Consider the following 11,222-nt stretch of genomic DNA (forward strand, 5'->3'; position numbering starts at 1 on the left):
CCTGTGCAGTACGAATAAAGATCATTCTGTTCCTCAACCCGCAGTAGCCGGTTACACTGGTAGCAGAGGATGGTTTCGATCCATCGACCTCTGGGTTATGGGCCCAGCACGCTTCCGCTGCGCTTTTGTCTACGAGCTTTTGTCAATCATAAACAGGACAATTGGGACACCCTTCTTCCGTTGTGTGAGTTTTCCATTAACAGTTCCCAACAATCATCTATTCCTAACACTCCTTTCTGCTTGAATTATGGATTTAATCCTCGGTCCCCACCTGAATTTATTTTACGGGGAGGGGAGAGTTCTGCCTCTGTTGATTGGCTCCAGCAACAACGTGATGCATTAGACATTGCCCGTGATGCCTCAGTGGCCGCTCAAGCACGCCAGGCGCTGTACGCAGACCGTGGAAGGGTTCCCAGCCAGTTCAAGGTTGGTGATATGGTGCTTGTTTATAAGGACTTCTTGCTAACGCCAGAGGCCCGTCTTCAACCGTCCCGGAAGCTGCGGCCAAGGTGGTTTGGGCCCTACCGCGTGCAGGCAAAGATTAGCTCAAACGCATATCGTTTGGAGCTTCCTCGCACGATTCGTTGCCATCCCGTCTTCAACATTACTGCCTTGCGGCGGTATGAGGAAAACGCTATTCCTGGCAGAGAGCAACCTCCACCACCATCATTCACTGACCTCGATGGAAACACACGGTTCATGGTCGAAGAAATTCTGGATCACCGAGAGCGTAGGGGACAGCGAGAGTACCTGGTCCATTGGCAGGGCTATCCTGTCGACGAAGCTACATGGGAACCCGCAACTAATTTGCGCGATGAGTCTGGCAGAGACATTGTGTTTTTAAGACGTTATTTAAATTCAAGGAATCTTCACTGATATTGCAGCTGAGTTAACTTCTGGAATTCCATTGCACTGCATTCTGTGTAATTTTCCTCGCGATTTGACTGTTGGGTTCTCGACTTATTCCGCTTATCCACATGCAGATTTAGCTACTTGAGTTGCTCGTAGAACCCTATGCTTCCTTTAGGGGAGTGGGATGGTGTAACAGTGTTACCTGCTGCTCACACTCCTATCCCCTCTATCCACGGCCCGTCGGCCTATCACCTACCATCCCGCCTATCTAGTTGACACCTTTACATCATATATAACCCCGTGCAGTACGAATAAAGATCATTCTTTTCCTCAACCCGCAGTAGCCGGTTACATATGTCCTTTCACTTCTGCTTAGACTTCAATTAAAACAATTCGAAGCTTTGAATATTTCTATCCCGCGAATGATGTGTCAGATGGGGGTGAATGGGTGTGGCATCGGAGAGGGTCTCCACACAATGTGATGTCCCATTCGGTTCACAGGGTCAAATCTACTACATGTACAGTGGTGGGTAGTACTACAATTGTAGTATCGGCGGTATCACCCTCGTACTCATGTACAGTAATATTCTTTACAAATTATTCCCTGGAACCAGCTAGGCTTCACTGGACCAGGTCCGCAAAACGCTACTTGCTGCTCCTTGCCATTTGAGGTAAAAGAAACAGTCATGTTTGTTACGGCTAACGTTATCACACATCGTTTTCTTTTTTCTTTACTCTATTTCACGCACTTACGGCTTTCTTCATTCAGCTCTATTTCACGCACTTACCTAGGGTACCCTGTAAAAAGACTCACAGTCTGTGGGGATTGCCCTAGTAAAATAATAAATACTACTACTACTACTACTACTACTTGACACAATCTTTATTAGGAAACTTGAAATGGAGATGTGAAACACAAATACAGCCATGTAGATGGAGCAGCAATGCAATACAATGTCCAAAAACTCAAAAATTCATTATCATGGGACAATGTTGGGCAAATGTCTGTGAGGTACTGTCACGCTCAGGCTGCCCGCAACCTGCACATCGTCGTGAAATTCATCCTGTTGCGGCGGTATGACGATCTTGAACCACGCAAACAGGTGACTGCCCATCGCATAAGGCAGACTGACAGCTTACAACGGAGCTGACCCACGATGACCGATACGTGTAGGTCGACGTTCTTCTCTGCAATCAGGCATGCCAGTGTCTTCAGTGCCATTGAACATTCTCTGCCAATCATGCCCGAGGTAGAAAAAACTAGAGGTGTAAACGTACCCCTGTCCACTGCTGTCACCCGCTCTCCGTACTGGCGCTTCTTCATCCGTTCATGCGTTCGGAGCTGGCTGATGACTTCCTGACGCGACAGCAAGCTTGCCTTTGGGTGTGTAACCCGGATGTCGAAAAAGGCATCTTGCTGTCTCGTCCAGAAGCCACAAGCCCGGATGTCCAGGCGGGCACCTGCCGAGCGGTTGGCTGTCCTCCCTTGGAGCCGCTCACCATCATATGGTAGTAGAGGCGGTTCTACCTCCACATCCCGGACCGCCTCACGCATCACGTCAGCCAACAAGTCCCGGATCTCGTTGTGTCGTGCCATGGGGTAGCCCCCTGCCGGACACATCATCGCATGGTCTATTGTGTTTGCAGCACCACATACACAAGTCAGGGGGAGTCCGTCAGGCTGCAGGCCGTAGCGGATGCAGAACGCATCTCGGAAATCCGATTTGTTCAGCACCATCTGCATTTGGGACGATGGTTCCGCCGTTACCCAAGATGATACGCCCTTTTCCGCGGCATTCTCCACCAACAGCGCCTGTGTTGCTGTCAAATCCGGGCGCAATTCGCTAACGAGACCCGTGGCTTGGGCAGCTTTCTCTCTGCGAATACGCCCGGCCTCCTGCCGGCTGAGGGCTATTGCCTCGTTCAGCTGGTCTGTTTGAGTAGTTTCGTTGGTGCTTGTTGGATGTTCTGGTGGTCTTATGCAGGCCGCCACAGGAGCCACAATCTGTCTGGATGCAGAAAACTCTTTCTCGGCCTCCACCGAGGGCACAGGGATTGCCATGCCACCAAACCGCGCTGGTAGCGATAGCAACTTTCTCAGTGCCGACTCGTCCGAACACGAATGGCCGCTGAGCGCTGCCAGCAGCTTGTCCGTAATGGCGGCGTCGAGACGGGCCAGAAGATGCGCAGGGCAAGATAGGACGCGCAAGTGGTACCGCCACTTGGACACGAGGCCCTTTACAAACACCTCGTACGCAGCATGTGGCTGAGTGGTGGCCACCTCCGCCAGGCGATCAACCTGCAGCGTCCACTTGTCGATCAAATCTGTGATATACTCCTCACAGAAGACCGTTGTACCGAGTGCGCCGCCAAGATAACGAGCACCCTCGGTCACAACACGAATGCCCGTGTCCCTGAAAAGCTGGAGTGCCAGGGCCGAATGCTGCTCCTTGACAATTAGTGTTGTCTTGTTCGCGTTAGGGTAGTACCCATAGCCAGGGCCATGCTCCAGAATCCCATCCCAGTACTGCCTTAGATTGAGGAGCTGTCCGCCACCAGCATCGTCATCAGCATGCCATAGCTGCACCACGTCGGGGCAGCACTCTGACAGCTTGTCTATCAATGGCATCATGGCGACCGCGTATATCGCCATGGCGAGAGGATCACCTTGGCAGGTACCCTCCTGACTCCTTATCTCTCCACCACCCGACACAAACAGGCGGCATGGACTGCTGTAGGTGTTCTTGAACACCTGCCCCAGGGCAGGGCAGACGAGTGGCACGTTGTGTAGGGCTGCTGTGCGGTTCATAGCGTTGAAAGCGTTGGTGGCATCGACCAAGAGCACACCCTCCACCTCCGGCGAGGCAAGCATGTCGGTCATCGTATGCACGGCAGCTTCACACCCAGACTACTACTACTACTACTACTACTACTACTACTACTACTACTACTACTACTACTACTACTACTACTACTACTACTACTACTACTACTACTACTACTACTACTACTACTACTACTACTACTACTACTACATACCCTAGTCAGTCTGCATGTGATGTACACATCGATGGCAATCGCACAGGTGTGCTCCAGAAGGTGCTTGTTTACCGAATTACCGCTATCTTGAGCCGTTGCAGCATTGCTTGAGGGTGGGACAGTATTTAGGATGGTAGCAGGTGGGGCATTCCATGTGGACAGCAGAAGGAAGTCGGAATTTGCTGCGGGATTCTGCCAATTTCACTGCTCTTGGAGCAGAATCTGCCTTGTAATGAATAAAACTTATACACTTCCAGGGAGTAGGAGCTACATGTACCTTATTAGTATAATTATTAGTACTAAGTACTAAGTAGTGGTTGCGATGATTTGTAAGAAATAGCGGAATAGCGGAATAGCGCGAGCTCCGGTGGGGAGCAAACCCTTTCTTATTATTAGTACTACTGTAGTATTTGCTCTTGGTATTTACCGGTGTACTTATGTACTGGCTTCCGCAGCCAACTCGGCACCCAGGACATACTCACGCTACTCAACTACCAATGGAGTCGCGTTGCAGCCAGAGGTGGTGTGGTTAGAGTCATCGCAGTTGATGTGGCTGGCGCATTCGACCGCGTCTCTCATGTAGGCGTTTTGCACAAGGCACAATGCTATGTAATGGTGTAACTGGTCCACTTCTCGCTTGGCTGAGGGGATTACCTGACCGATCGTCACTTGAGGGTTGCAGTTGGAGGTGAACTTTCCAGTCCGTACCCGACCAAAGCTGGCGTGCCGCAGGGCAGTATCCTTGGTCCCACCCTGTTCATCCTCTACACCAATGATGGCGAGGACCACCTCCTACCAGGTATGGAGCTAGCAGCCTTTTTATTTTATTTTTATCACATTGCACATGCCTACGGAAGAAGGGGAGACAAAACGAAGACAAAACAAAAAGACAACAATGGGTGTGTAGGCGCTACATGAGCTGCGCTGGTGAGATGCAGTGGACTCCCCCGACCAAGGGTCTCGGGATCGGCGTACACAGCAAGCACCATGGGGGAGGGGGGGGGGGGGCGAGAGGAATGGCGGAGAGAGAGAGAGAGAGAGAGAGAGAGAGAGAGAGAGAGAGAGAGAGAGAGAGAGAGAGAGTGACTGAGTGAGAGAGAAAGAGAGAGAGAGAGAGAGAGAGAGAGAGAGAGAGAGAGAGAGAGAGAGAGAGAGTGACTGAGTGACTGAGTGAGAGAGAGAGAGAGAGAAAGAGAGAAAGAAAGAGAGAGAGAGAGAGAGAGAGAGAGGCATAGCGACGATATGCCGCAGAAGTCTTTCTCTCTCTATACTTATATCTCTCCACCTCTTTCTCTCTCTTTCCCTCACTTATCCATCTCTCTCTCTCTCTCTCTCTCTCTCTCTCTCTCTCTCTCTCTCTCTCTCTCTCTCTCTTCTATCTTCTCTCTTGTGCACTCTCTCTTTCTCTCTCTCTCTCTCTCTCTCTCTCTCTCTCTCTCTCTCTCTCTCTCTCTCTCTCTCTCTCTCTCTCTCTCTCTCTCTCTCTCTCTCTCTCTCTCTCTCTCTCTCTCTTTCTCTCTTCTATCTTCTCTCTTGTGCACTCTCTCTTTCTCTCTCTCTCTCTCTCTCTCTCTCTCTCTCTCTCTCTCTCTCTCTCTCTCTCTCTCTCTCTCTCTCTCTCTCTCTCTCTCTCTCTCTCTCTCTCTCTCTCTATCTCTCTCTCTCTCTCTCTCTCTCTCTCTCTCTCTCTCTCTCCGTGACTATAATGCTACTTTCAGAAGAGGGTCAACAGAATGATTTGCGTCCACTGATGGCAGGCCAGTGTGATACATGTGCATGGCTAGCACCAGTCATGAGCAGAGCACCAGTCACTCTGTTGCAGGTGATGCAGCAATCCTGAAGCTCTGCAGGTGTTTCCAGGCTGGCTGCTTGTCCAGAACTGCCTGTGGCAGTCTATTCCACACTGGCACGATGCAGTATGGGAAAGAGCGCAGAAGGTACTGAGTAGTCAGGAGCTCGTGGCGAGAGATTCAGCTCAAGCTGGTGGGGATGGTGCTGTGCTTGGGCTGCTCGTGTGCGGCGATGATGTGGCGGTATGGCCGGCCGGGGGCACATGGCTGCAACTTACTTGAGGCAGACCATGGCCACACATCCGTTTGTACAGTAGGCGGAGGGCAGAGACCTTTTCGCCGAACAAGGAGCCTGGGAAGGATGGTACCAGGGCCAATGACATTTAGGGCGCGGAGCTGGACAGCATCCAGCATGGCCAGGTGTGAGGGAGCTGATCCCATCCACGCAAGGGGGGGGGGGGGCATATTCCAGCATTGGTCGGACGAATCCTTTGTAGACAGTCACCCTACCCGCGTGGCCTATGCTGACGACACCACTCTCTTCCACTGCCTCACATCAAGAGCTGACATCGATTGTGGCTCCGAGCTCCTCCAGCAGGGCATTGATGCGTTTTCCCGTTGGGGACGTAAGTGGAGGATCAAATTTGAGCCCTCCAAGACGCAGGCTATGTCTATAGGCCACCATCGCCAGCCCTGGGAGCTCCCTCGAGCAACATTATTTTAATGGCACACCGGTCAGTGAAGAGAGTCGGCTGAAACTCCTGGGAGTCACCTTCGACGACACCCTGACTCCTTCCACCTCCGCTCCTTAGCTTCCCGTGCTAACCAGCGGATTGGCTCATCCAGAAGGATCACGGCTAGCCTCGCCCTAGTGTCTCGCCTGCTGGAGCAGGAGCCGTCTCTTGGCGACTCTCTGACTCAGCTCCGGACGGTCCAGGCGACGGTTCGTGCTGAGAAGCGGAGCGCGTCCAAGTCTATGGCTGACGCCCTTCGCTCGGATCACCGGGAGCTGGCCCATGTTCTCGACCTGGCCTCAGAAAAGGGTGCATCCAGCTGGCTGACCTGCCGACCCCTCAACCGCCATGGTTTCACCCTGACCAAGGGAGATTTCCGGGATGGCCTGTGCCTCCGGTACTGCTGACCAGGGAGTAGTACATTATGCCTTGTAACATGCTGTCAAAATCGAAAAAACATGTTAAACTACCAAGCAAGGCTTCTGTGTATATACAATAGGTATTGTACTACTCCCTGCTGCTGACTACACAAGTACATGCTCGTAATCGTATGGTAGATCTACAAACACACCAATCGTACAAAACAGGGAGTCGTAAATACCGGTATTTTACGACTCCCTGGTACAAAATTTTAAAAGAAGGCGATCGCTTCCGGTTCCGATCCGGACTTCCCCCTACGCGCCCTAGCTGGCCCTAATTTTTATCATGCGATCTGCATGCCTCGCGCAGCTCGGCGCATGGCCTCGGGCCGCCTCGAGTCCCCAGTCGATGCGCCAGAGCGAAAAAAAGCCGTTTTTTATTATCCCGGTCAGCTCATTTTGTGCAGAGGTGAAGATGACGATTCCGTGAAGAAGTAATGGCTGACGTTGTCGAACTTTCAGACCCACTGGAGGCGTTTCACAGCCTGGAGCCCGCCGATAAGGAATTCGATGTGACTTGAGTAAGTACTAAAGTAATCCGTAATATTTTTGTGGTCGGCTATTGAGCCATTGGGAAGTTTCGTGTCGTCGTTTTCTTACAGTACAGTCGTAGAAATTTCCTCCCTTCTTTGGTATTCAGCCAGTAATGGACTCCATCAAATCTTACACAATATCCGAGATAGCAGAAAGATAGTCCCAACCAACCTGTGTAAAGATTTGGTCATGTCTATGTCCAGACCTACTGCTAACTCAAATGGCACGAAATGAAAGAATTTTTTTGTAATACGTGTAAAATCCACGAAAGTGACATTTCATCACACCTAAGTTTCAATATATCCCAGGTTACAATAGTTTCTCGCCCATCTAGCAGCAGATGGATTGTGTTCCCGGTATATCACCATTTCCAGTGGAAGTATTGTGTTCCACATCTATCCATGCTCATTGAAACTCAGGCAAATGTGTATATTTGTGTATTTCAGGTCAGAATTCGTAGTGCATTCCATGTTTCTAGCATATACGCCATAATTCCAGTAAACAATAACACGCACGCATCACCTGTGTGCACATTGACTCAATCTTGGTCCAATTCGTTGCTGGTTTCTTGCTTTTCAGTCTCCTCAAATTAAACAACTTTTTGCTTACTGGAACTGTTGGATTCTTCCCTCGCGGAGGTGTTGTTGAAAGTGTGGCATTTTAGCCCTGGCCTGCATAACAGATTTGCTTTTTTGCACTCGCATTGTATGATCCTGCAGCAGGACTTGCACCCACAGCCTTTTGTCAGGCCTGTGACAGGCTGTCTGACTGCTGCAAGATGTTTGTCAGAGCCCCACACCATGACTAGGTCATTGGTTCTTCACCATCCCTACCTTGAAGAGGTGGGTAGTTGATAGTAGATTTGTTGCTTATATTAAGCAATACTCCAGAGACAACAATTCCAGTTCAGCTGAATTCCACGTGTAGGTTTTACGGCACCGCCATCACCTGACTCCTCGGTGAAAGATCCCCATCAAATTACATGTTTGTTCACATTTTGAGTCTTGCAGTCGTAGTGTGATTTCGTCACAAATACACGTCAACTGGTTGTACAGCTTCATGTTCCACTACATGTATGTACATGTATTGGCAATTCAGCATCGCAGTGATACTTCAGTACACTGTATAGCAAACCTCCAATACCTTTCAAATAATTGGTCTGTACCGATATAGCGTATTGCATGGTGCAAGGTTCTGCATAATAGTACAAGTACTTTATATCCCGTAGTATGTTACATGTATATCCATACTGTCAGGTGTCTGCATAACCCAACCCCACAACCCACAAGCGTGCAACTCTGATTTGCGGACTATGGGCTGATTCCCCAGTTCGTGGATACGTAATGTGGGCCGAGCGCAGTGCCAGAACCCACGTGCAGTCGCATACTCTTGACGTCATGGACTCTTGGTACTACTAGTACTTTATACTGAAGTTTCACTGTGTGGGGAACCCGCCTGTCTGTGTTAGTGTTTTGCTTCGACGTCGCTTTGTCTCAGTTTCTTCCTCAGTGCTTGTGATTGGCATGTGGCAGGCAAATGGCCGTGGAACTTCAACAATTGGGCTCTAATGTGACAACTGGATGGTAGTTGATTTACATGTTGGACTGGTGTGCCACGTAGCCTTCTGCTGGCATCCTGGCACTACATTTTGTTGCCAGGGTACCTCTTTGTCGATTTTGTCCACAGACACCACGCTTACACTCGGCATGTATACATGGAGCTGCAGGTCTTGAATGCCTTTCCCTTTTGCTATGTTCACCATTGTCATTCTGTATGTATTGTAGGTATTATGGCCAGCCGTTACTCCCCATTGAGAAAAGATCCCTGCAAGTGTACTTGACTGGCTGTATGTGTCTAACACGTCTGCAAGCACCAACTGAAGTGGGTGAGTGCTTACTGTAATGTCGTTTATGAAAGCCAGGCGTATTTCTGTAGAAGCCGGTGTGGTGGCTAGGCCTCTATTTACATTATGTTGCATTATGTTTGTAGTCAAACCAAACTTTTTATGGTTGCCGATGCAAAATCCACACTATTGTGCTAATTGCCTATCTTGGAACTCAGGCTTGTGTTCAGAACAGGCTTCTGCATAAGACAGGCTTTTATAGAAAGCAGTGGAGTAAGTGAAGGACTGTTTATACTACTTGTAGACACCACAGGTACTACAGGTATGTGTGTGAAGCTTCATTCCAGGGGAGAAATCGAGAGCGAGGTGGAATTGTCACCATCCAATATTGTCCACCCTCATGACCATAGCTTGGGGTGGATAGTCTGACAAACAGGCAATAAGTCCTTTATTCTTAGTTTCTCGGTACTCTCCTCCACTGTACATTGGCCTGCTGTAGGTCAATTTGGTGGATAACTTTGACAGCTGTGGCCATAGACTTGCCCTTTACTACATCGTGTTTTGGGGTTGCATTCGTCCTCCAGGGTTGTGTGTCTGCACCTGGACAGAGCCTGGTGCAGAGCTTGGGTGGTACCCAAACGGCTCACATGAGCATGATGCCACCTTTCTTAGCTTTGGGGTATGCAGTAGGAATGTGTGCTACTAGTCCCTCCTGCATCAGGGACGGTAGAGTTAGTAATGCTTGTAGCGGGAATGTTATGTGTCGGGTATTCGTCAAAGTAATAATATATTTATGCCATTTTAATAGCAAATAATGTTGCTCCATTGTGTAACAGTTTGTCTGCTACTACTTATACTCCGTCAAGCATTTCATCTTCTGCATGGTATTGTACTGCTTTGTCTGGTTTATTGCTGCCAGGTGCTGCACAATGATCGATGCACGTAATCATTACCCACAGCAGTGGTGTCGGTCAGTGTGGTGTAACTACCTTCCTCAACAATCACCAGCTGCTGGCTTGTGACAGTTTTGACAAAAAATAGTCGGTCTCTCTCATTCCGTTATCCCTTTGTCGACTCTGAGATGCTCAACAACCACATAATTTGGTACTTCCCGTTTAGCCTAGTATTTGCAGTATTTGCTTCCTACACCAGCCACAGTGCTTTTCTTCCCACGTTCTTTTTTTCCGCTGGTTTGGGATTATCTTTTGTGTTACATTCTTTCGTTTTCTGTTACATCCTTTTCCTGTTCTTGTGTGTTAACGTTTCAGTGGAATGGTGCAATGCATTTCCAACCAATACAGTCATTCTGGTCGAAATTGGATTCAACTGTACAGGTTTCCAATGCTTATGGCGTACTTCTGATGTATTCTCAGTCGTATTGAGGACACATGGGTGGGTAAACCGCTTATAGGGCGGTTCTCATCGGCAGCAGCAGGTACACTGGGACCCACGTGGAGATTGTGGGTGGTGTCCAGCTAAAGCTTTCGTGCTTTGGCCTATGCCAAGGGCATGATACGTACCCTGTGCATGGAAAGACGATGAAAATCAGCAGCTTTGCAAATGCACCTCTACAGCCCGTTTCCGCAGTGACACACATTGTGGCTGTTTTTGATCCGTTAGTACACTATGTTTGCTGCCGCAGACATGTGTCAGTATTGTCCGGTGCTACTGCTAACTCAAATGGCACGAAATGACAGGCTTCTCGTCGCTCGTCAATGGCTGAAGCCTTTCTTCTTACAAACCCGCCCGCCATGCGAACGGTTTTGCAAAACCACCACCCTCGCTCATGCAAACACTAGGGCACACGTATAGTATCAACGGAAAATGCACAACAATGCCTCTGAATACTCTTCTTCTTGAGAAAATTGGCATTGACTGCCCGACTGTCGATAAAAAATACGTCTCCAAAATGCAGCTGTTTGCATTTGAATTTTCCCGCGCTTTGGCATTTGGGATAATAAAACTACCGCTAAACGTCGACTTTTCGCAAAACGGCGCATCGCCTGTCCCG

At 49.3% G+C, this 11,222-nt stretch overlaps 1 long non-coding RNA gene across 1 annotated transcript; it reads left to right on the top strand.

The window, feature by feature from the left end:
- Positions 1-7,191: 7,191 nt before the first annotated feature.
- On the top strand, positions 7,192-10,542 carry LOC135806308 (uncharacterized). Its single transcript, XR_010551219.1, has 4 exons — positions 7,192-7,355; positions 8,088-8,210; positions 9,153-9,253; positions 10,131-10,542. It is a non-coding gene; the product is annotated as an uncharacterized LOC135806308 (long non-coding RNA).
- Positions 10,543-11,222: the final 680 nt, after the last annotated feature.

This window comes from Sycon ciliatum, chromosome 1, assembly GCF_964019385.1.
Source record: "Sycon ciliatum chromosome 1, ocSycCili1.1, whole genome shotgun sequence".
In the NCBI taxonomy this organism is placed as follows: domain Eukaryota; kingdom Metazoa; phylum Porifera; class Calcarea; order Leucosolenida; family Sycettidae; genus Sycon; species Sycon ciliatum.